Below are 22285 nucleotides of genomic sequence, written 5' to 3' on the forward strand. Positions count from 1 at the left end.
ATACTTGAATGCCTGGGCATCCACTGCCTTGGGGATAAATTAACGGCCAAACATACACTTAAACTATGCTGGAGCACTCCCTAGCCCCCTTCCCTCATCTAATGGTACACAACACTGCTGCACAGGGGAAAGGCACAAAGCACTTATGTTGTGCCTCGTGTCTACAAGTTAACTACTTTGACAAGGTGTAGCAGACCTATTGAAAGCTTTTGACTGCTGCCTTTGACATTTTTTAAAACCTTACAGATAACTGGGGATAGACCCCACTTAAACATCAACAACTGCACTCTGACACTTTCTAATCCCCAGCCTTCGGAACACCAGAACCAACCAACCAGAACACCCTCAATTCCTTACAGATGCACATTCTGTGTGGTAGCGATTCAGGTTTATACTCACATAATCTACAGTGCAAATCAGCTGTACCTTTGTGCCAGCCATATTTGTAGGATTTTAAGGGATTGATTCCACATCTCAATCTAATTAATTAATTTTTTCAGACCAGGTTCACGGGGCAAGATAGATAAGGTGCCCTCACAGGTGACTGATAAAAAGTGCTACATAAATCGGCAAGCACCTTTGTGACCAGCTTTAATCTATCTTCCTCTGTGGATCTCTTCCTTGCATTTTTTATTAACAGTTTCACTTGTTGCCTTAGGGTTAAGTTTAAACTAATAATTTAATTGACTCCCACAGCAGAAGCAGTTTTGCTGCCATATTCCATCCAAACTGACTTGCTGCTCTGCATGCTTAACCAGATCAAATTTCTTAACAATCCAGGAGGAGATGTCTTAAGCTTTAAGTAATAATTTAAAAAATCTGGTTTCCTCCATGATTGTTTGCTTATTTTGATTGAATTCTAATCATATTTGGGAGGACGGTGATGCATCTGGGAGCTACATTAATTGTCTATAGCATCAACACTGTGCCTTGTCTAGCCATGTGGCGAGCCTGCGTTTAAAGATCAGCGAGCCATATGCTAATGTTGGGACAATCTTTGCATCTATAACTCTGCAGATTGCAGTCAAATCTGGGCCTGACATTTGACTCAAGCGATTCTGAAAGCTAATGGACATAGCTACTTCCATTCCTTTAATAAAATCAAGTTGAGGAAAGTGGGTACCTCGCAAGTTGAAATAGACACCTAAGTATTTGAAGCTGGAAACCAACTCAAGTTTGGCCTATTTCAATACAAAGTTATAATTTTTGACTTTCTTTCTCCCAAAAGCCATCATTTGAAACTTAGAGGCATTAATCTAAATCATGTTATCCCTACAGTAATGTGACAAGGCATCTAACAATTGTTGCATGCCAAGTGCAGTATGATAAAAAAGGATATTATTGTCAGCATACTGTAAAAAGTGCAGATGTACCCTACCTAACTTGGGAGGGAAAGCATTGACTCCTGCCAGAGCACTATTAAGGTCTGCCAAATAGAGATTAAATAACATAGGAGCCAATATGCAACCCTGTTTCAATCACTGAGTGGTCCAGACCTTTTCCGTCACTCTATTGACTGAAACCTTAACTCTAACCCAGGTTTTAACATGCAAATTCATTATTGCTCGCAACAATGCAGAAGGAATGACACAATTGTAGAGCTTTTGCCGCAGCCTTGCCCTGTCTACTTTACGGAAAGCTGTTGTATAATCGATAAAAGTGGCATACAAAGTACGAGTTTGCTTTGGAATTGCTGCCTCGATCAATGTAGAGAGGATCATCACGTTATCCTCTGTACTGCTCCCCTGTCTAAACCCTGTTTGAGCATTCTGGATGAGTGCGTTGGAAGTAGGCAATTTTTTCAATTCAGCATTAAGGCCGTGATTTATACTTTTTGGGGCAAAACTGCACTAATGCAATTTTGCACCAAAAAGTTTAGCACCGGCTTGCACCATTTCTGTGCACTAGCCAGGCAAAATATTTATGAGATGGTGCATGCCAGTGCAAAGGGTAGGCTAGTGTAAAAAAAAATTAAGTTAGTCGGATGGGGCTCGCTGTATGGAAGAAGGAGGTTTTGCAGCAAAAAATGACATTAGGCAGGTTAGAGTAAAAACAAAATGACTCTAACCTGCCTAGAGTCATTTTCTGACACAAAACCATCCATACCACATGTCTCCTGTCTTAGAAAAGGCAGGAGTCATGCCCACCACCCCAATATACATACCTGGGATGGGGTCCCCCATCCTCCGCTGTCCCTCTGGTGTGGGTAAGGGTGTCCCTTGTGCCTGGGGAGGGCACCTGTGGGCTTATTCCTTGGTGTTCCACCATGGAAATAGGCCCACAGGTCCCCTATTTGCCTGCCCTGACCCAGGCATTAAAAAATGGAGCTAAGCAAGCTTTGCACCATTTTTTGACCCCTCCTCCCTCCTGTGCACCATTTTTGCACAGGAGTATAAATAAGGCGTTAAGGCCATAGAGTCATTTTGTGCATGGGAACGCCTACCTTGCATCTCATTTAGGCAAGGTAGGTTTTCACATCCAAAAAATGACTTTAACTCCATAAATTTGGCACTAGATGGGTGTAGCGCCAAAGCATAAACATGGAGTTAGTTTTGCACCGAATTAGAGTAAAAACAAATGACGCTAATTGAAACTGTACTGGCTGATCAGGAGAGCCCTTTTTGTGAATTGTACATAATATGGAACCTCACCAACTATCAGGAACATCAATTGTAATAAAACATTGATTATATAATGGGCATAAAAGATGTATCCATGCCTCCTGGATGACTTTGAATACCCTGGTTGGCAGCCAATTTGGTCCAGGGGAGCCTGCAGGGCATAAGGAGGATATTGCTAGTCACACTACATTCTTAATAATCAGTTTACTTACCCCCTTCTCCTTAATGTGTGACTCCAATCCTGGCTTCCATGTCTCTTCCAGCTGACTAGCCGGGTGTAAGCCATAGAGGTTTGCAACATATTGCATCCAATTGCCACATGAGACGAAGGCTGAACTCCCAGACCGGCCCCACTGGACCTATACTGCACAAGTCTCCAAAATATACTCTTTTTTTGCTTTAATGCCTCATGTGGCTCCACCCAATGTTTTTCCCTCTCTCTGCTGAGTCAGGGCCCATACTTTAGCTTTGTGGGTCTTTCTTATTTAAAATGCTGTACTGACACCTAAATATAATCTATTGAAGGTGAACTTTTTTGTGATCAGAAGGTGCTGATAGGAGGGATAGCGCAAATGCTTCTACTGTTCAGCACCCTCATACCAAGCTGGTTAAACAGCGTGGCAAACCTCTTGCCAACAGCATCCTTTTTGATTAGGCTGAAATTTCTCTCAGGTATTGAACAGGTGATATCATCCTCTTGTACCCAAATAGTTGGGCGGGCTGTATATAGAAGGAACATATTAAAGTCACTAGCCAACAGCCACATGGCCTCCAAGTATGATTCTCTTAAAGATCTTATAGTTTTTGCCACTTCAGTTAAAGTGATGTTTTTCTTTGGTTGTTTTGGTGTTTTGGGTTAATTTAAATTCACCCTGTTATAATATGTTACCAGCCCCTTAAGTGGTGGTTAAGTTTGGGGGCTAATTTAACTATAATATAAGCTCCTAAACCACTGGCCAGAACAACCCCTCTTGCAGCTAAGGACTTGTGAATTAAGACAGAGACTCTACCTGAGGGGTGGCCAACTTTCTCAAATGTCTCAGCCGGAGCGAAAAATTCAAGATGGTCTGGCCATATCGTGGGGACAGCTGCCAAGTTTCCTGAAGGCAGATTCTTTTGTTTTTACTTAAAGTGTGAAGTGTGTCCTCATTGTCAAGTAAAGAGCTTTGTCCCTGAATATTACTGAAGAAGAACTGCAACAGTGGAAGTAGGGAGCCTATTTGATTTGGTGGGTCCCTGGTAGGTTGTCCAGCATCTGCTATTCAGCGTGATTTGCTTGTTACACAACAATCCATTTTGTTATTTGTAAGGTCTTTTAGAATCATTAATTCCTCAACCACTGACTGTCCGTCTTCAGTGCCTTTTGAGCTATGAAGGATGGACTTCTTGTAAAAAAGGTTTTAGCCAGAATCAGGTTTTTTTTAGGGGAACTAGTTTACTAAGAGAAATGCTCCATAGTGACAGGATTTTTGCATGAGCCTCTATTTTTCTTAAGATTTCTGAGTTGCAAAATTGAACTTTAGTGACCTCTCTTGGGTTGTTTTTAGTTTCAGGAACAAAAGATATATACTTAATGTTAGACCTGACAGCCTTAGGGTGGTCATCCCCCAACGTTTTGCCTGTTTCCCTCCACTTTTCTGACACAGTTTTTGCTGGTTTTAGGATTCTGCACACTTTACCACTGCTAACCAGTGCTGAAGTGCATATGCTTTCTCCCTTCAAACATGGTAACATTGGCCCATACCCAATTGGCATATTTAATTTACTTGTAATTCCCTAGTAAAGTGCACTACATATGCCCAGGGCCTGTAAATCAAATGCTACTAGTAGGACTGCAGCATTGATTGTGCCACCCACAGAGGTAGCCCCATAACTATGTCTCAGGCCTGCCCTTGCAAGGCCTGTGTCTGCAGTTTCACTACCACTTCGACTTGGCATTTAAAAGTACTTGCCATCATTAAACACCCCAGTTTCTAATTATAAGTCACCCATAAGGTAGGCCCTAGGTAACACATAGGGCAGAGTGCTATGTAGGTGAAAGGCAGGACATATACATGTGTGTTTTATATGTCCTGGTAGTGAAAAACTCCTAAATTCTTTTTCCACTACTGTGAGGCCTGCTCCTTTCATAGGCTAGCATTAGGTCTTCCCTCATATACTGTATGAGTGGTAGATTCTGAAGGGGGTAAAGAGATCATGTTTAGTATGGCCAGGATGGTAATAGAAAATCCTGCTTATTGGTGAGGTTGGATTTTATATTATTAATTTTAAAAAGTAACTTTTGGAAAGTGAGTATTTCTGTGCACTTAAGAACCATCTGTGCCTTACAGCCTGTCTCCAATTCATGTCTTGGCTGGGCTGGTTTATAGCTCCCTTGTGCATTTCACCCAAACAACCACATACACAGGATACTCAGTCATACCTGCACTCATCTGCATACTGAATGGTTCTTCATGGGCTGGAAGGGTGGAGGGCCTGACACTTACATTTCAAAGGCTAGTGGCCTGCCCTCACACAATGACTGCTAGACATCCTACTAGAAGGGGATCTTGTGCACTTAAAACTCCTCTTTGAAGTCTCCCCCACTTCAAATACATTTTGGGTATATAAATTGGGTCTCTGACCCCACCAAATCAGACACTTCTGGACATGGACCTGCAACCTGTCAAGAAGAACTGCCTGGCTACCCAAAGGACTCACATGAACTGCTTTGCTGTGAAGGACTGCTGCCTTGCTGTTGCCCTGCTGCCTTGCTTACCTATGACATTGCTGAGAAGTGTTCTCGAAGGGCTTGGATTGAGCTTGCCTCCTGTTTTCTAAAGTCTCTGGGCCAAAAAGACTTCATCTCTTCAAGAAAACTCCTTGTGCGCCGAAAATTGACGCATGGCCTGCCAGAACTGATGCACAGCCTGCCTAGTGACAAGAAAATTGCTGCACCGCCCAACCAGAAGGACACAGCCCGCATTTCCGAGTGAAGATCGACGCAGCGCCTGTGTTGTGACCTAAAATTGAATGCACAGCCCGACCAGATCAGCGCAAAGCCAAGCTGGAACTTCCTGAGTGAAGAATCAACGCAGAACCTACCATGCAACAGAAAATTCGATACAGCACCTACTGGATCGATGCAACACCTGTGACTTCATTCCACATGCCCAGGATTTCCACACATCATCCCTGGGCATCAAAAGAACCCCGACCCCCAGTGCGGACCCAAGACTGAGTGCCAGAAATTGACACAAAGCACCATGCAGTGTGGAAAGAAATGACGCATCATCTGTGCAGCATTGTAAACTCTGACGCACAACTTATTTTTTCCACTCATTTCCGCCTCTGCAGTTTCCCTGCATGTAATTTTGACGCAATCTGGGTACTTTATACAAAAAAGAGACAATTTTTGATTTTTAAGATCTAAGACTCTTTTTGATCTTACAAAATTGATATGTCAGCTGGTGCTTATTGAATCTTTATCGTTTTGACCTTAATTTAGCTAGATGAATATCATATATTTTTCTAACCCTGTGTGGTGTATTTTTGTGGTGTTTTCAATGTGCTATTGCATGATTAATTGCACAAATACTTTACACATTGTCTTCTAAGTTAAGCCTGACTGCTCAGTGCCAAGCTACGAGATGGCAGGCACAGGATAATTTGCATTGTGTGTGACTTACCCTGACTAGGATTGTGGTCCCTATTTGGACAAAGGTGAATACTTCTTCCAACTAGAGACCCCATTTCCAACATTGGATATCAGCGGTGAGGATAGGACTTGTGTTTGTGCAGTTACATACAATAGCTATGTGTTCAATACCTACCCACAGTTAAAGGTCAATTTGATTGTTTCTCTTTTTACTGCACTTTCTTTCTGCTTTACATTTTTAATCTACTTCTCAACAACATGTCTCTGGCTGGGTCTCAAGGAGGAGCTAGAGAGTTTGACCTAGCTAAGCTGGAGATATACACTGTCAGCCAGCTGAAAGGGTTCTGCAAGGGGATGGGAGTTCCTACCAGGGGTGCCTCCAGGAAGAAGGAGTACCAAAGGGCGCTGAGGGCCTGGGGAAAAGACTGTTCACAAGAGAATGTTGAGATGGAAGAGCCAGGAGAGGACTCTCTAGAGGAATTGCCAACAGCAGTGGGGGCTGACACCCCTGGAATTGTGCTCCCTGCTAAACTAGGGAGCAGGGTCTCAAGTCATGGCCTGACCACAGAGGACAGGAGGGAGGAGAGAGAGTTACAACTTCAATTGGCCAGAATAAACATGGAGGCAGGGGAGAGGAAAGCAGAGAGAGAAGCCTAACAAGCTAGGGCTGAGAGGGCATTGGCAGAAAAGAAACTTTTATTCTCTCATGAACTGAGTATGAAGCAGCTGGAGCTCAAGTCTAGACAGTCTGAGTCCAGCAGTGATGGTGGCAGCATACATATAGGACCTGCTATAGACAAAAAAGTTTGTAAACCCAAAGATGTGGTGCCAGGTTATGTGGAGAGAGATGACATTGATAAATGGTTTGCCGCTTTTGAAGTTGCACTAAGGGCTCATGGGGTTCCTGAAGAGCTGGGGGGCGGGCTTGTGGAAACATGTGCCAATACTTGGAAGGGACACACTTCTTACACAAGAGGTTGGAGATCTGAACAAGTATGCCTCTAAGAAAGCCATTTTAATTGCCAAGTTTGGACTGAACCCTGAAAAGTATCATCAGAAATTCAGGGACAGTACCAAACTCTCCAACCAAACTTTGGTAGACTTTTATGATTCTTCCAGCAAGGCACTGAGTGGATGGGTGTGGGCAGTAAAGTAAATGATTAGGTGGGATTGTATAAACTGATCCTGAGAGAGCTCAGTGTTTACTTTACAGAGTTGTGCCAGCACTTGATTGACAGTAAGCTGACTGATTTTAGGAAGCTTGCTGAGGAGGCGGACCTCTGGGCAAGTACCAGAGTGTCCAAAAAGGTATCTGGAGGGGACAACCATAAAGGTGGTCAGGGTTCCTACCAGAAAAAAGAGGGGGAGAAAAAGTTAAAATTAAGGAGTTCTCAAAAGGCCCCCAAAATAATTCCCAAGGGGATAGTGGTACCCAGTCCCAACCTAATTCTGCCAATAAACCAGGATTGTTTCACCATAAGAAAGGGAGGTGTGTACCCCGGTGTACAGAGTGCACTAAGAATGGTCATTCTAAGGGCCAATTCAAGTGTTTCAAGAGGGCACAGCCCCCCAGTGAAGGGCAGGCACCTGGGTTGGCTAGTGTAGCACTCGGGAAGGAGGTAGCTCTAGCTAGCTTTGGACAGAGGTGACCCTAGTATCCCTGGGAGATGAGGAAATGGTGCCAAAAGCACACATGCCTGCCAATACTTCTAAGTATAGGCAGTGGGTCACCATTAATAGGAAAAAGGTGGAGGCTCTGCGTGACACAGAAGCCAGCATGACAGCTGTAAGGGGTCAGCAGGTATCAGCAGAGCAGGTCATCCCTAATACATTCCACCAGGTCATAGTTGCTGACAATCGCGAGAGCCACCTACTGGTACGTCTGGTTCCCTTTGAGTGTGGGGAGGGGTCTCTGGTACTCTGAAGTAGCTGTGAGTCCTGCCATGCCTGTAGATTGTCTGATAGGCAACAACCTTGAGCACACTACCTGGAAGGAGGTAGAGCTCAGGTCCCACCTGGAGATGTTAGGTTTGCCTGAGTGGGTCTGCATGACCACATGGTCCATGGCAGCCCAGGAAGGGAGTCAAGGGTGTCTGGAGCCTGGGACAAAGGCCCAGACAGCTGCCAAAGAGAGGGGCAAGGGTCGCAGGAACCCAGTCCCAGAAGTTCCCTCTGTGGTTGATGGCGTCCCTGAGGAGGAATCCCCTGAGCCAACTGGGGAGGACATTGTAGCTCTGGGTAACCTACCTGAGCTTGCAGGCTGGCAAATTGATAGTGGGCCTACTAGGGAGGAATTCTGAAAGGCACTGAAAGAATGCCTCATTCTTGAGGGTCTGAGGTAACAGGCCTCAACTCAAGCAGCAGGTGAAGCCTCTGGCGATCATCATATACATTGGGAGAATTATCTCCTCTACAGTGAGCCTAAGGTGCTGGAGGCTGGGGCAGCACGTGTGCTGGTGGTCCCCCAGTGCTACTGGCCTTCCTACTTGGTCTGGCTCACGACGTCCCCCTGGCGGTATTTTGGGGATAGACAAGACCTTCTCCAGGTTTGTCACCCACTTTTATTGGCCCTGAATGCGGATGGCCTCAGATGCATTCTGTAGGTCATGTCCAATCTGCCAGGCTAGTGAGAAGGCTGGGAAAAGTCTCAAGGCCCCCCTGGTCCCAGTCCCTGTCATTGGCAGCCCCTCTGAAAGGGTGGGCATTGATATAATTGGTCCCTTGGACCCCAAAACTGCCTTAGGCAACAGGTTTACCCTGGTTTTGCTGGTCCATGCCACCCGCTACGCAGAGGCAACCATGTGGGCTTCCCAAAGGAGATTGTGTCTGTCAGAGGCACAAACATCATGTCGGCATACATAAAGTCCATTTCGGATGCATGTGGGGTGACCTACTGGTTCACCACCCCTTACCACCCTCAATCCAATGGTCTTGTGGAGAGATTCAACAAGACCTTGAAAGGCATGAGCACAGGCCTCCCTGAGGCCATGAGGCGTAAGTGGGACGTCTTCTTGCCATGCCATTTCTTTGCTTAGAGAGAGGTGCTCCGAGAAGGGGGTGGGGTTCAGTCCCTTTGAGCTTCTATATGGGTATCCTGTCAGGGGACCCCTAAGCATAGTGAAAGAGGGGGGGAGAAAGCTCCCAGGAACCCCCCCCCCAGGATGTGATCAGTTACATGTTGGCCCTCTGCAACCAGATGCAACGATTCTGCAACAAGGCCAAGAGCAACCTTGAGACCAGTCAAGAGGTTATGAAAAAATGGGATGACCAGAAGGCCACCCTGGTAGAGTTTCATCCTGGAGACAAGTATGGGTAATGGAGCCAGTAGAGCCTAGAGCTCTCCAGGACCACTGGTCTGGCCCATTCTAAATCAAGGAGTGGAAGGGGGAGGCCACTTACTTAGTGGACCTCAAGTCCCCTAGGAACCCCCTAAGGGTGCTCATCAGAACTGACTGAAGCCTCATTTTGAGAGGTCTGAGGTCAACATGATTCTGGTGACAGATGAGGTTATGGAAGAGGAGAGTGAACCTCTCCCTGACATCCTCTCTGCCAAGGAAGGTGATGGGTCAGTGGAGGGTGTGAATCCCTCTGACTCCCTGACCCTGGATAAGAGAGGAGACTGCTACCAGTTACTGGAACAATACTCCTCTATGTTTTCCCTCACCCCTGGACTCACACACTTGTGTGTCCATGATATTGACATGGGAGACAGTCTGATATTTACAGAGTGTCAGACAAGGTGAGGGCTAGCATCAAGTAGGAAGTTGCCAAAATGCTGGCTCTTGGGGTGATTGAGAAGTCCAGCAGTCCCTGTTCTAGCCCTGTGGTGTTGGTTCCCAAGGCTTCCACTTCTGGTGCCAAGCTAGAAGTAAGATTCTGCGTGGACTACCAGGGTCTCAACTCTGTCACGAAGACAGACGCTCACCCCACCCCCTGAGCTGATGAGCTCGTAGACAGGTTAGGTGCTGCCAAATTCCTCAGTACTTTTGATCTCACATCAGGGAACTGGCATGATTCCCTTGACTGGGGGGTGCAGGAAAGTACCCTCTTTTTGGCATGGTTACCCCCATGTTCTACCTGATGTCAGAGTGTTTGACTGTGCTCAGTGGGATCCTGATAACCAGGACTCCAGTGATTGTGTTCTCTCTCCTCTAAATTTTGTCACTAGATACTGGTAACCCAGTATTTCACCCACAATTGGCATACTGGTGCCCTCTTATAAGTCCCTATTATATGGTACCTAGGTAGCCAGTGCACTGGGGTTTCAGGGAATACCTGTGGGATGCAGCATTTCTTTTGCCACACATAGGGAGCCCATGCAAAGGCTTCTGCAGGACTACATGACTGCCTTGCAGCCTGCATGAAAAGGTGCATTACCCTTTCACTGCCATTTACACTGCACCAGGTCACTTATAATTCACCCCTATTGCAGGCCTTCCAGCCCTGAAGGCAGGGTGTAGAGTACCTGTGTGTGAGGGCACCCCTGCACTAGCAGAGGTGCCCCCACGACCTCCAGGACCAATTTCCCGGACTTCATGAGTGTGGGATGCCATTTTACGTGTGTACTGGACATAGGTCACTACCTATGTCCAGCTACATAATGGTAACTCCGAACATGGGCATGTTTGGTGTCGAACATGTTGGAATCATACCCCAAGACCTTTCCAAGCATTGGCTGTATAATTCCATGCACTCTGGGGGCTCCTTAGAGGACCCTCAGTATTGCCATTACAGCCTTCTGAGGTTTTCCAGGCAGCCCCAGCTGCTACCACCTCTCAGACAGGTTTCTGCCCCCACTGTTGCTTGAGCAGCTCAAGGCCATGAAGGCAGAACAAAGGATTTCCTTTGGAAGAAGGGTGTTACACCCTCTCCCTTTGCAAACAGGTGTTACAGGCTTGGGAGGGGTAGCCTCCCCAAGCCTCTGGAAATGCTTTGAAGGGCACAGATGGTGCCCCTCCTTGCATAATCCAGTCTACACCAGTTCAGGGACCCCAAGTCCCTGCTCTGGTGCGAAACTGGACAAGAGAAATGGGAGTGGCCACCCCCCTGTCCATGACCACCCCAAGGGTGGTGCTCAGAGCTGCTCCAGAGGGTCCCTGGGTTTTGCCATCCTGGATTCCATGTTGGCAGGGAAATCTGGGAGCATCTGAGTGGCCTTTGCCAGCAGGTGAGGTCAGAGCCCTCCCCTGATAGGTGTTTACCTATTTAGCTGACCAATCCCCCTTTCAGAGCTATTTAGGATCTCTCTCATGGGTGGTTCTTCAGATTCAGATTGCAAGGCTCCAGCAGGAATCCTTTGCATCCTTTACTTCACCTTCTGACCAAAGAAACTACATCTGGACCCTCCAGGAACTCTACAGCTGCAACAAAGAAGCAAAGACGACTTCTGCAACATTGTACGGTTGCAGCTCCTGCCAGCAACTGCAACTGTTTCCCGGTCATGCATCCTCAGAGGACAGCCTGTCTTCAGCCTGCACCAGAAGAATGAAGGAATCTCCCTTGGAGTCACTCCCCTGTTTCAGTAGGCACCTCTCTGCAACAACAGCAAGTTGGGTGGGATCCCTCTCCTGATGAGCTGCATGGATCCTGCATCACGGATGGTGGACTGAAGTGGTCCTGATGGTTCTGATGTCCAACTGTCCAACTTTCATGGAGGTAAGAACTTGCCTCCCCACGCAAGACAGTAGCCCCTAGCACCACATGTTTTGCAGGTGCCAAGGCTTGTTGCAATTGTCATAAGCTCTCATTATTCTAATGAGACTCATGGATTTGAGTGGCATAGCCGCCTGCGGGGTGGGGGACTGAGTCTAACCCGCTGCTGGTGACACCTGTCAGTCCAATACAGGTTTTGCTCTGGCTAACTAGCAGTGCCTCATCTCCACCCAAGAGCAGGGGTGATTGGGCAGCCGAGTACATGACACAATTGATTCCTCAAGGAAATCGTGTTTACTCAGATCGCATCTATTTCTCTCAGTTACATTAGTCTCTTGTATACAAGGATAATCAGAGGCAGTATATGTTTCAATAAGGTTTTAATGAAGCAACTGCATCTTAGATAATGAGGCATGTACTGCAATAACAAAGAAGATGAAGCATGAAAGAATTACATTGTGACAATGAGAGTAAAGCAAAAAAATAACACTACCATATTGTCACTAGAATCAGTAGACTAATTCCTACCTATGCTTTATTAGAGCACAGCATGTTAAGCTCTAATTCTGCCCTTTAGGTTCCCCTGGGAAGACATCATCCCTCATATCTGAGCAAGAGGCCTGAAGTCTGCACAAGGAGCTGTAGTGAATTGTTCAGCAATCAGCATATAGTCATGGTTATCTGGCTGGAATCTCCCTCTAACAATACCACTGACCTGGTCAGTGCACTGCTCTGCCTCCTGTGGCTCCACCTTGCAAGTAGAGCCCTTTCCCTGGCTCCTCTGAACTCCTGACCCCTGTCAGGAGTTTGAGGCCCTCCTCCACCCACAGGCTTCTGCCTGCGCCTCATCCCTGGTGTCTAGTGGGAGAGCTTTGCTTTCCTAATAGGTTACCTTCTGCCTCACTCATCCTTTTTTCCTCCTTTCTCTGCTTTGCTCTCTTCTCTTCTGTCCCTTTGTGATGCTTTTGCTTCCCTACTCTCTTCCTCATTTCTCTCAGTCGCTCTCTCTCTGACTTTCGCTCTCCCACCACTCTCTCTCCCTGGCCACTGCTGCCTTTTACAGTCCAGCCCCCTTTTTCCAGCTGTCCTCTCCTCCCCCACCTCCCTACTTAATGGTGCCTGCTGTGCCAAAGGTGAGCCAAAGTTAAGCCGTCTGTGCTCATCCTTGCCTGGATCGCTCCCAGTGCAAGATCCCCTGGCTCCCGTCCCCTCATGCCACCACGCACTTCTTCACTACAACGCTGCTCTCCCGCCTGCCTTCAAGCTTCCCTTCAGACCACCCACGGACCCTTCTCCTGCCGGAGCTGCACCTTCACCAGCCTCCATGCCAATGACCCACCCACCAAGGCAGGACAAAAACATCTCAGATGTATCCTCCTCAACACCCGCTCCATCCACAATCATGCAGTAGAGCTATGGAATCTCTTCGACTCAGCCTCCCCCGACGTCGCCTTCCTGACCGAAACCTGAATGAACCCCTCCTCAACACCTGACGTCACCATAGTCATCCCGGACGGCTACAAAATCACCCGCAGGGACCACTTCAACAAACCAGGATTAGGCATCGCCATTGTCCACATGAACACCCTCAGAATCACGACCAGCACCGAAGACACCCTCAGCACTGCCGAACACCTGCACTACTAGATCCACACTGACCCAAACACCACCCTCCGAGGGACCCTCATCTACAGGCCCCCCGGCAGCAGTTCAGCGACTGGGGAGTTGGCATCAGCTCGCACTCTCTCGCATCCACTGACTACATACTCCTCAGGGATTTAAACTTCCACTTCGAGAACACTGACAACAACAACACCGCCACCCTGCTCAAAAACCACCAACACCACAGATTCACCTCAAACCAACCTGCTGCTCTCCTGGACCCCCGTCAATGACAACGACACCAGCGAAATCATGAACATCATCCACTTCGGCTCTCTATCTGACCCCTGCCCTCACCACATCCTCAACAAAGCAAGCTCTGTCATCACACCCCAACTATGGAAGATCATCAACAGCTCCTTTGATTCTGCCACCTTCCCGGAGAGATGGAAACACACCGAGATCAACGCCCTCCCCACGGCAGACCCAAAGTACCTCAAGAACTGCCAGCCTATCTCCCTGCTCCCCTTCCTGGCAAAAGTCATCAAGAAGGCTGTCAACAGACAACTAACCCGCTTCCTCAAGGAGAGCTGCACCCTGGACTCTTCCCAATCTGGATTCCGCAGCAACGACAGTACCAAAGCTGCCGTCATCGCCACCACCGACGACATCAGAACCATACTGGACAACTGCAAAACCGCAGCCCTCATCCTTCTAGACCTCTCGACCGTGTTCAACACCGTCTGCCACCACACCCTACGCTCACACCTCAGCAATGCAGGAATCCACGGCAGAGCCCTGGACTGGGTCACCTCGTATCTCACCGGCAGAACCCAGAGAGTCCGCCTCCCCCACTCTGCTCGGATGCCACTGAAACCATCTGTGGTATACCCCAGGGTTCATCCCTCAGCCCGACCCTCTTCAACGTCTACATGGGGCCCGGCTCGCTAACATTGCCCGATCCCACAACCTCAACATCATCTTATATGCCGACGACACCCAGCTGATCCTCTCCCTCACCAAGGACTCTGCCAAGACCAACCCCCACAAAGGAATGAAGGCCATCATCGAATGGATGAAGTGCAGCTGCCTCAAAATCAATTCCGACAAGATGTAAGTCCTCATCTTCAGCTCCACCCTCTTTGCATGGGATGACTCCTGGTAGCCTGCCACTCGCGGAGCCGCTCCGACTCCCACTGACCACGCACACAACCTAGGATTCATCTTGGAATCCTCATTATCCATGACCCAGCAAGTCAACGCCATCTCCTCCTCCTGCTTCAACACCCTCCGCACGCTCCAAAAGATCTACAAATGGATACCCACTGAAACCAGAAGAACTGTCACCCAAGCCCTCCTAAGCAGAAAACTGGACTACGGCAATGCCCTCTACGCAGGAACCTTGGCCAAACTCCAGAAGAGGATGCAACGCATCCAGAACACCTCCGCACGCCTCATCCTGGACATCCCCCGCCACTGCCTCATCACAGACCACCTGAGAAACCTGCACTGGCTCCCAGTCAACAAGAGAATCAAATTCCAACTCCTCATCTACGCTCACAAAGCACTGCACAGCACCGGACCAGAATACCTCAACAGATGGCTCTCCTTCTTCACCCTGACCTGACATCTCTGCCCCACCGACCTTGCCCTCGCAACCATCCCACACGTCCGCAGAACTACAACCGGCAGTAGATAATTCTCACACCTCACCGTCAAAACGTGGAACATTATTCTCACCCACCTGCGCTAGACCAAAGACCTCCTTACTGTCAGGAAACTTCTCAAGCATTGCTGAGAAGTGCTCTCCAAGGGCTTGATTCGAGCTTGCCTCCTCTTTTCTGAAGTCTCTATGCCAAAAGGACTTAGGGGGTTATTCTAACTTTGGAGGAGGTGTTAATCCATCCCAAAAGTGACGGAAAAGTGACGGATTTACCACCAGCCGTATTACGAGTCCATTATATCCTATGGAACTCGTAATACGGCTGGTGGTATATCCGTCACTTTACCGTCACTTTTGGGACGGATTAACACTCCTCCAAAGTTAGAATAACCCCCTTAATCTCTTCAAGGAAACTCCTTATGCACTGAAAATTAATGCACAGCTTGCCAAAAATGACACACAGCCTGCCTGGTGATGAGAAAATCGCTGCATAGCCGAACCGAAATGACAAAGCCCGCCTTCCCGAGTGAAGATCGTCGCAGTGCCTGCTTTGCAACCAGAAATTTGATGCACAGCCCTACTGGATCGATGCACAGCCAAGCCAGAATAATGCAGCCTGGCTTCATGAGTTGAAAATCTACACAGTACCTGCTGTGTGACAGAAAATTTAACACAACGCCTACCGGATCGATGCAACACCTGAGACTTCATCCTGCAGGGCCAGGATTTCCATATATCATCCCTGGGCATCAAAAGAATCCTGCATTGCGGTGAGGACCCAAGACTGCACGCCAGAAATCGTCACAAAGCCCCTTGCAGCGTGGAAAGAAATGACTCATCATCTGTGCTGCATCGGAAACTCCGATGTATACCTTATTTTTTTCTGCGCATCGCCTGCTCTGCAGTCTCTGTCTATGTAATTTTGACGCAAACCAGGTACTTTATGCAAACAAGAGACAGTTGTTGATTTTTAAGATCTGGGGCCCTCATTTGGTCCTTGGCAGTAAAAACCGCCTACCACCGCGGCAACTACCGCCAAAAAAGACTGTTGTTGTGACTACCAGCCGTCCGCCATAATATGACCACAGCCCGATTCCCACCAGAAGGATGGCAGAAATCTGGCTGTGGCCATGCTGGTGGACGGTGGGAAGGTGGCGCTGCTGCCAGCAGCAGCGCCACGCCATTAGTCCAACGCCAGCCATATTATGAGAATGAATATGGCCTGGCGGTGTTCTGCTGGCAGACGCTGCTGCTGGCATCAGCGTCTTCCCCGTCTCCTGCTGGAGGACCCTCTACACAAAGGTAAGTGGGTGATCTGACAGGAAAGGGGGGTTTTGTGTTTGTGCTTGGGGTGTATGTCTGTGCGTGCGTGTATGTGGGTGTGTGTTGCCTGTTGTATGTGAGTGCATGTTTGGGGGTGTGAGTGAGTGTCTATATGTATGTATGTAAGTGTGTGTGGATGTGTGTGTGAATGGATGTATGCATGCGTGGATGAATATGGGAATGGCTGTGTGTATGCGTGTGTGAAGGGAGGGGTGTGTATGATTGGGCAGCTGAGCGCATGACACAATTGACTCCTCAGGGAAATTGTGGTCACTCAGATCGCATCCATTTCTCTCAGTTACATTAGTCTCAGGTATACAAGGACAATCAGAAGCAGTAGATGTTTCAATAACGTTTTAATGAAGCAACTGCATCTTAGATAATAAAGCATTTACTGCAATAACCAGCACGATGAAGCATGATAGAATTAAAATTGGGACAAGGAGAGTAAAGCATCTCTCTGGGGTCTGGAGAGGAAGGAAGGATGAGGAAGACCCCTAACAGTGACAGGGAAGGCATTCCCTCTCACTGATAGTGCCCACCACCATGGTTTTCGTGGCGGTAAGGAAGCCACAAAAACCATGGCGGTAGGCGGGGTCATAATCCCGCAGGCGGTACAGTGACGGCCACCAGGTTAGAGATTGATGTCTCCAGCCCGGCGGCCGTTATCACCGTGGTGGTCAGTGTGGTAGATTGGCGGTTTGGCTTCAGCCAAACCACCAATGTCATAATATGGAGGAAAGTACTGCCAGCCTGTTGGCAGTAGTTTCCTCCATACTACCTGTAGGAGGCTGGCCTGGCTTGTAGTGGGTACCAGAGGTACTTACACCTTGTGCCAGGTCCAGTTATCCCTTATTAGTGTAGAAGAGGTGTTTCTAGCAGCTTAGGCTGATAGAAGGTAGCTATGGCAAAGCAGCTTAGGCTGAACTAGGAGGCATGTAAAGCTCCTACTATACCACTGGTGTCATATGCACAATATCATAAGAAAACACAATACACAGATATACTAAAAATAAAGGTACTTTATTTTTATGACAATATGCCAAAAGTATTTCAGTGAGTACCCTCAGTATGAGGATGAGAAATATACACAAGATATATGTACACAAACCAAAATTGTGCAAGTAATAGCAAGAAAAGTAATGCAAGCAGTGTAAAGTTACAATAGATTGCAATAGGAGCACATAGGTATAGGGGAAACACAAACCATATACTCCAAAAGTGGCATGCGAACCACGAATGGACCCCAAACCTACGTGATCTTGTAGAGGGTCGCTCGGACTGTAAGAAAACAGTGAGGGTTAGAAAAATAGCCCACCCCAAGACCCTGTAAGGTAGGTGTAAAGTGCACCTACAACCCCCAGAGAGCACAGAAGTCGTGATAGGGGGATTCTGCAAGGAAAAAGAACACCAGCAATGCAACAACAGTGGATTTCCAGACCTGAGTACCTGTAAGACTAGCGGACCAAGTCCAAGAGTCGCAACAGTGTCGAGAGTGGGCAGGAGCCCAGGAAATGACAGCTGTGTGTGCAAGGAAGCTGCCACCGGATGGAAGAAGCTTGGTGTTTTGCAAGAACGAAGAGGACTAGGAACTTCCCCTTTAAAGGATAGATGTCCCACGTCATGAAGAAGCTTGCAGAGGTGTTCCCACGCAGAAAGACCACAAACAAGCCTTGCTAGCTGCAAGGGTCGCAGTTAGGGTTTTTGGATGCTGCTGTGGCCCAGGAGGGACCAGGATGTCGCCACTTGGATGAGGAGACAGAGGGGGCATCCAGCAAGCATTGGAGTCCTCACAGAAGCAGGCAGCACCCGCAGAAGTACCAGAACAGGCACTTGGAACAGGAGTGAACCAGAGTCCACGCGAAGTCAAAAAAGGGAGTCCCACGACACCGGAGGACAACTCAGAAGGTTGTGCACTGCAGGTTAGAGTGTCGGGGACCCAGGCATGGCTGGGCACGAAGGAAATCCTGGAAGAGTGCACAGGAGCCGGAGCAGCTGCAAATCACGTGGTACCCAGCAATGCAGTCTAGCGTGGGGAGGCAAGGACTTACCTCCACCAAACTTGGACTGCAGAGTCACTGGACTGTGGGAGTCACTTGGACAGAGTTGCTGAGTTCCAGGGACCATGCTCGTTGTGCTGAGAGGGGACCCAGAAGACCGGTGATGCAGTCTTTTGTTGCCTGCGGTTGCAGGGGGAAGATTCCGTCGACCCACGGGAGATTTCTTCAGAGCTCCTGGTGCAAGAAGGGGGAAGGCTACCCCCAGAGCATGCACCTCCTGGAAACAGTCGAGAAAGCCCACAGGATGAAGCGATACAAGGTTGCTAGTAGTCGTCTGGCTACTTTGTTGCGGTTTTGCAGGCCTCCTGAGCAGTCAGCGGTCGATCCTTTGGCAGAAGGTGAAGAGGGAGATGCGGAAGGAGTCTCTGACATCACCTGCTGGGCCTGGCCACTCAGAGCAGTCCAGTGTGCCAGCAACACCTCTGAATCCAAGATGGCAGAGGTCTGGGGCACACTGGAGGAGCTCTGGGCACCTCCCTTGGGAGGTGCAGGTCAGGGAAGTGGTCACTCCCCTTTCCTTTGTCCAGTTTCACGCCAGAGCAAGGCTGGGGGATCCCTGAACCGGTGTAGACTGGCTTATGCAGAGATGGGCACCATCTGTGCGCATCAAAGCATTTCCAGAGGCTGCAGGAGGCTACTCCTCCCCAGCCCTGGCACCTATTTCCAAAGGGAGAGGGTGTAATACCCCCTCTGAGAGGAATTCCTTGGTTCTGCCTTCCTGGGCCAGGGCTGCCTGGACCCCAGGAGGGCAGAAACCTGTCTGAAGGGTTGGCAGCAGCAGCAGCTGCAGTGGAAACCCAGGAAAGGCAGTTTGGCAGTACCCGGGTTCTGTGCTAGGGACCCGGGGGATTATGGAATTGTCCCCCAAATGCCAGAATGGCATTGGGGTGACAATTCAATGATCTTAGACATGCTATATGGCCATGTTCGGAGTTACCATTGTGACGCTGTACAGAGGTAGTGACCTATGTACAGTGCACGCGTGTAATGGTGTCCACGCACTCACAAAGCCCGGGGAATTTGCCCTGAATGATGTGGGGGCACCTTGGCTAGTGCCAGGGTGCCCTCACACAAAGTAACTTTGCACCCAACCTTCACCAGGTGAAGGTTAGACATATAGGTGACTTATAAGTTACTTAAGTGCAGTGGTAAATGGCTGTGAAATAACGTGGACGTTATTTCACTCAGGCTGCACTGGCATGCCTCTGTAAGAATAGTCAGATCTCCCTATGGGTGGCAAAAGAAATGCTGCAGCCCATAGGGATCTCCTGGAACCCCAATACCCTGGGTACCTCAGTACCATATACTAGGGCATTATATGGGTGTACCAGTATGCCAATGTGAATTGGTGAAACTGGTCACTAGCCTGTTAGTGACAATTTGGAAAGCAGAGAGAGCATAACCACTGAGGTTCTGGTTAGCAAAGCCTCAGTGAGACAGTTAGTCATCACACAGGGAACACATACAGGGCACATACTTATGAGAACTGGGGCCCTGCCTGGCAGGATCCCGGTGACACATAGACTAAATCAACATATATACAGTGAAATATGGGGGTAACATGCCAGGCAAGATGGTACTTTCATACACTACAGCCGACCATCGCAGTCGTGATGACCCCCTAAGGCTCTTATCAATCTTACAAAAGTGATATTTCAACTTGTGCTTATTGAATCTTTTCATTTTTTACCTTAATTTAACTAGATAAATATCATATATTTTTCTAAACCAGTGTGGTGTATTTTTGTGGTGTTTTTATTGTGTTATTGCATGATTTATTGCACAAATACTTTTCACATTGCCTTTTAAGTTAAGCCTGACTGCTCAGTGCCAAGTTACCAGAGGGTGGGCACAGGATAATTTGGATTGTGTGTGAATTAACCTGACTAGGATTTTGGTCCCTATTTGCACAAAGATGAATTCCGCTGCCAACTAGAGACTCCATTTTTAACACATAGGCGGTCATTCTGACCCTGGCGGTAAAAACCGCCAGGGCCGTGGTCCGCGGGAGCGCCGCCAACAGGCTGGCGGTGCTTCTTTGGGCATTCGGACTGCGGCGGTACAGCCGCGGCCAGAAACGGAAAGTCGGCGGTCTCCCGCCGGCTTTCCGCTGCCCAGGGGAATCCTCCATGGCGGCGCAGCTTGCTGCGCCGCCATGGGGATTCCGACCCCCATACCGCCATCCTGTTCCTGGCTGTTTCGGCCGCCAGGAACAGGATGGCGGTATGGGGTGTCGTGGGGCCCCTGGGGGCCCCACTTAGAATTTCAGTGTCTGCTTAGCAGACACTGAAATTCGCGACGGGTGCTACTGCACCCATCGCACCCCTTCCACTCCGCCGGCTCCATTTGGAGCCGGCTTCCTCGTGGAAGGGTGTTTCCCGCTGGGCTGGCGGGCGGCCTTTTGGCGGTCGCCCGCCAGCCCAGTGGGAAACCCAGAATGACCGCCACGGTCTTTTGACCGCGGTACGGTCTTCTGGCGGTTCCCGCTTGGCGGGCGGCTCCCGCCGCCCGCCAAGCTTAGAATCACCCCCATAATCTCTTTAGATTCCATCTGATCCATGCCAGGCAAGGCAAGGCAGAATACCATTTTAGAATGCTCCAATGATTAAGCAAGTCTTCATGGCCTTGAGATGTGAATACAAGATGTAATATTAGGGTAGCATCTTCCTGCAGTACGGTTTTTGAGGGGGGGGGACAATCTTGCCTGCAGACTTGCAACCGGTGCACTCATCCTGGGTTTTCAGTGTCTCAACTAAAGAAATCTGACCATGACAAACACTTGTATGAGAACTTATTAGGGTCTCTTTACCCACTCAGCTCACACACTCCCCACCTACTATCAGGGCCCATTTTAGTAGATGATCTTAAGTCAACTTTTTTTTATATCAAGCAAATTCTCAAATGCACTAAAGGCTGGGGGGGGGCAATATCTATGGACTCATACCAAGGCTTCAAGTACTTTGTTTGCAGGTCTTTGGCTAATTCTGGAGGCTGTGCAGAAGAACCATCCCAGCTTAAATGCCACTAGGTCTGCCATTCTTGAGTCGATCTTAAGACTACCACCTGTGACGCGGTTGAACGTGTGTATCCTTCTTCTGCCTGATCTGCTGGAGTAGATATGACAGGATCTCTGGTTTCCATCCCTCCCAGCATCAAAGATCTCACCATTGAATCAGGAGGGGACAATGATGGCCCCTTTCAGGCAAATTGGGCAGGGCCATCTTCCAAATCCTTATTCTACCCCTGAAGGAGGAGGATGTCCTTTCTGTCTTGTGGGCTTTGGCATCCATCCCCTCCCAAGGGGAGCATGGGGGCAAGTTAAGGCACTGGGAAGATTGGATAACATTTCTGAGGCACTCTACTGCACCCTTTCAGACTTTTGTGAAGTTTCTGGTCACTTTTTGTTTTTCCTTGACATAAGGGCAAATGACCCTTCAACTCCCTCAGAGTTTTCAGTGCAGAGAGGCCTTGAGATCTGAGAACTAATGTCACTTGCCCATGAAGGGGTCACTTGAGTCACTGGAGCTGAGTGTGCTAGGCTTGCAATTTGTCCTTCTAGATTTTGAAAGAGTTCCAGATGATTAACCCAGCAAGTTAGCGGGTCAGTTAGCGAAGCTGGTGTCTTGATCATATGTTCTGCTTTGCAATCCTGAACCAGCTCAGCCATTATTGCCGGAAGAGCCAATATTTTGTGAAATGTGAGAGCAATAACAATGTACCAGAGGGT

The sequence above is a fragment of the Pleurodeles waltl genome, chromosome 5 (assembly GCF_031143425.1).
Source record: "Pleurodeles waltl isolate 20211129_DDA chromosome 5, aPleWal1.hap1.20221129, whole genome shotgun sequence".
In the NCBI taxonomy this organism is placed as follows: Eukaryota; Metazoa; Chordata; class Amphibia; order Caudata; family Salamandridae; genus Pleurodeles; species Pleurodeles waltl.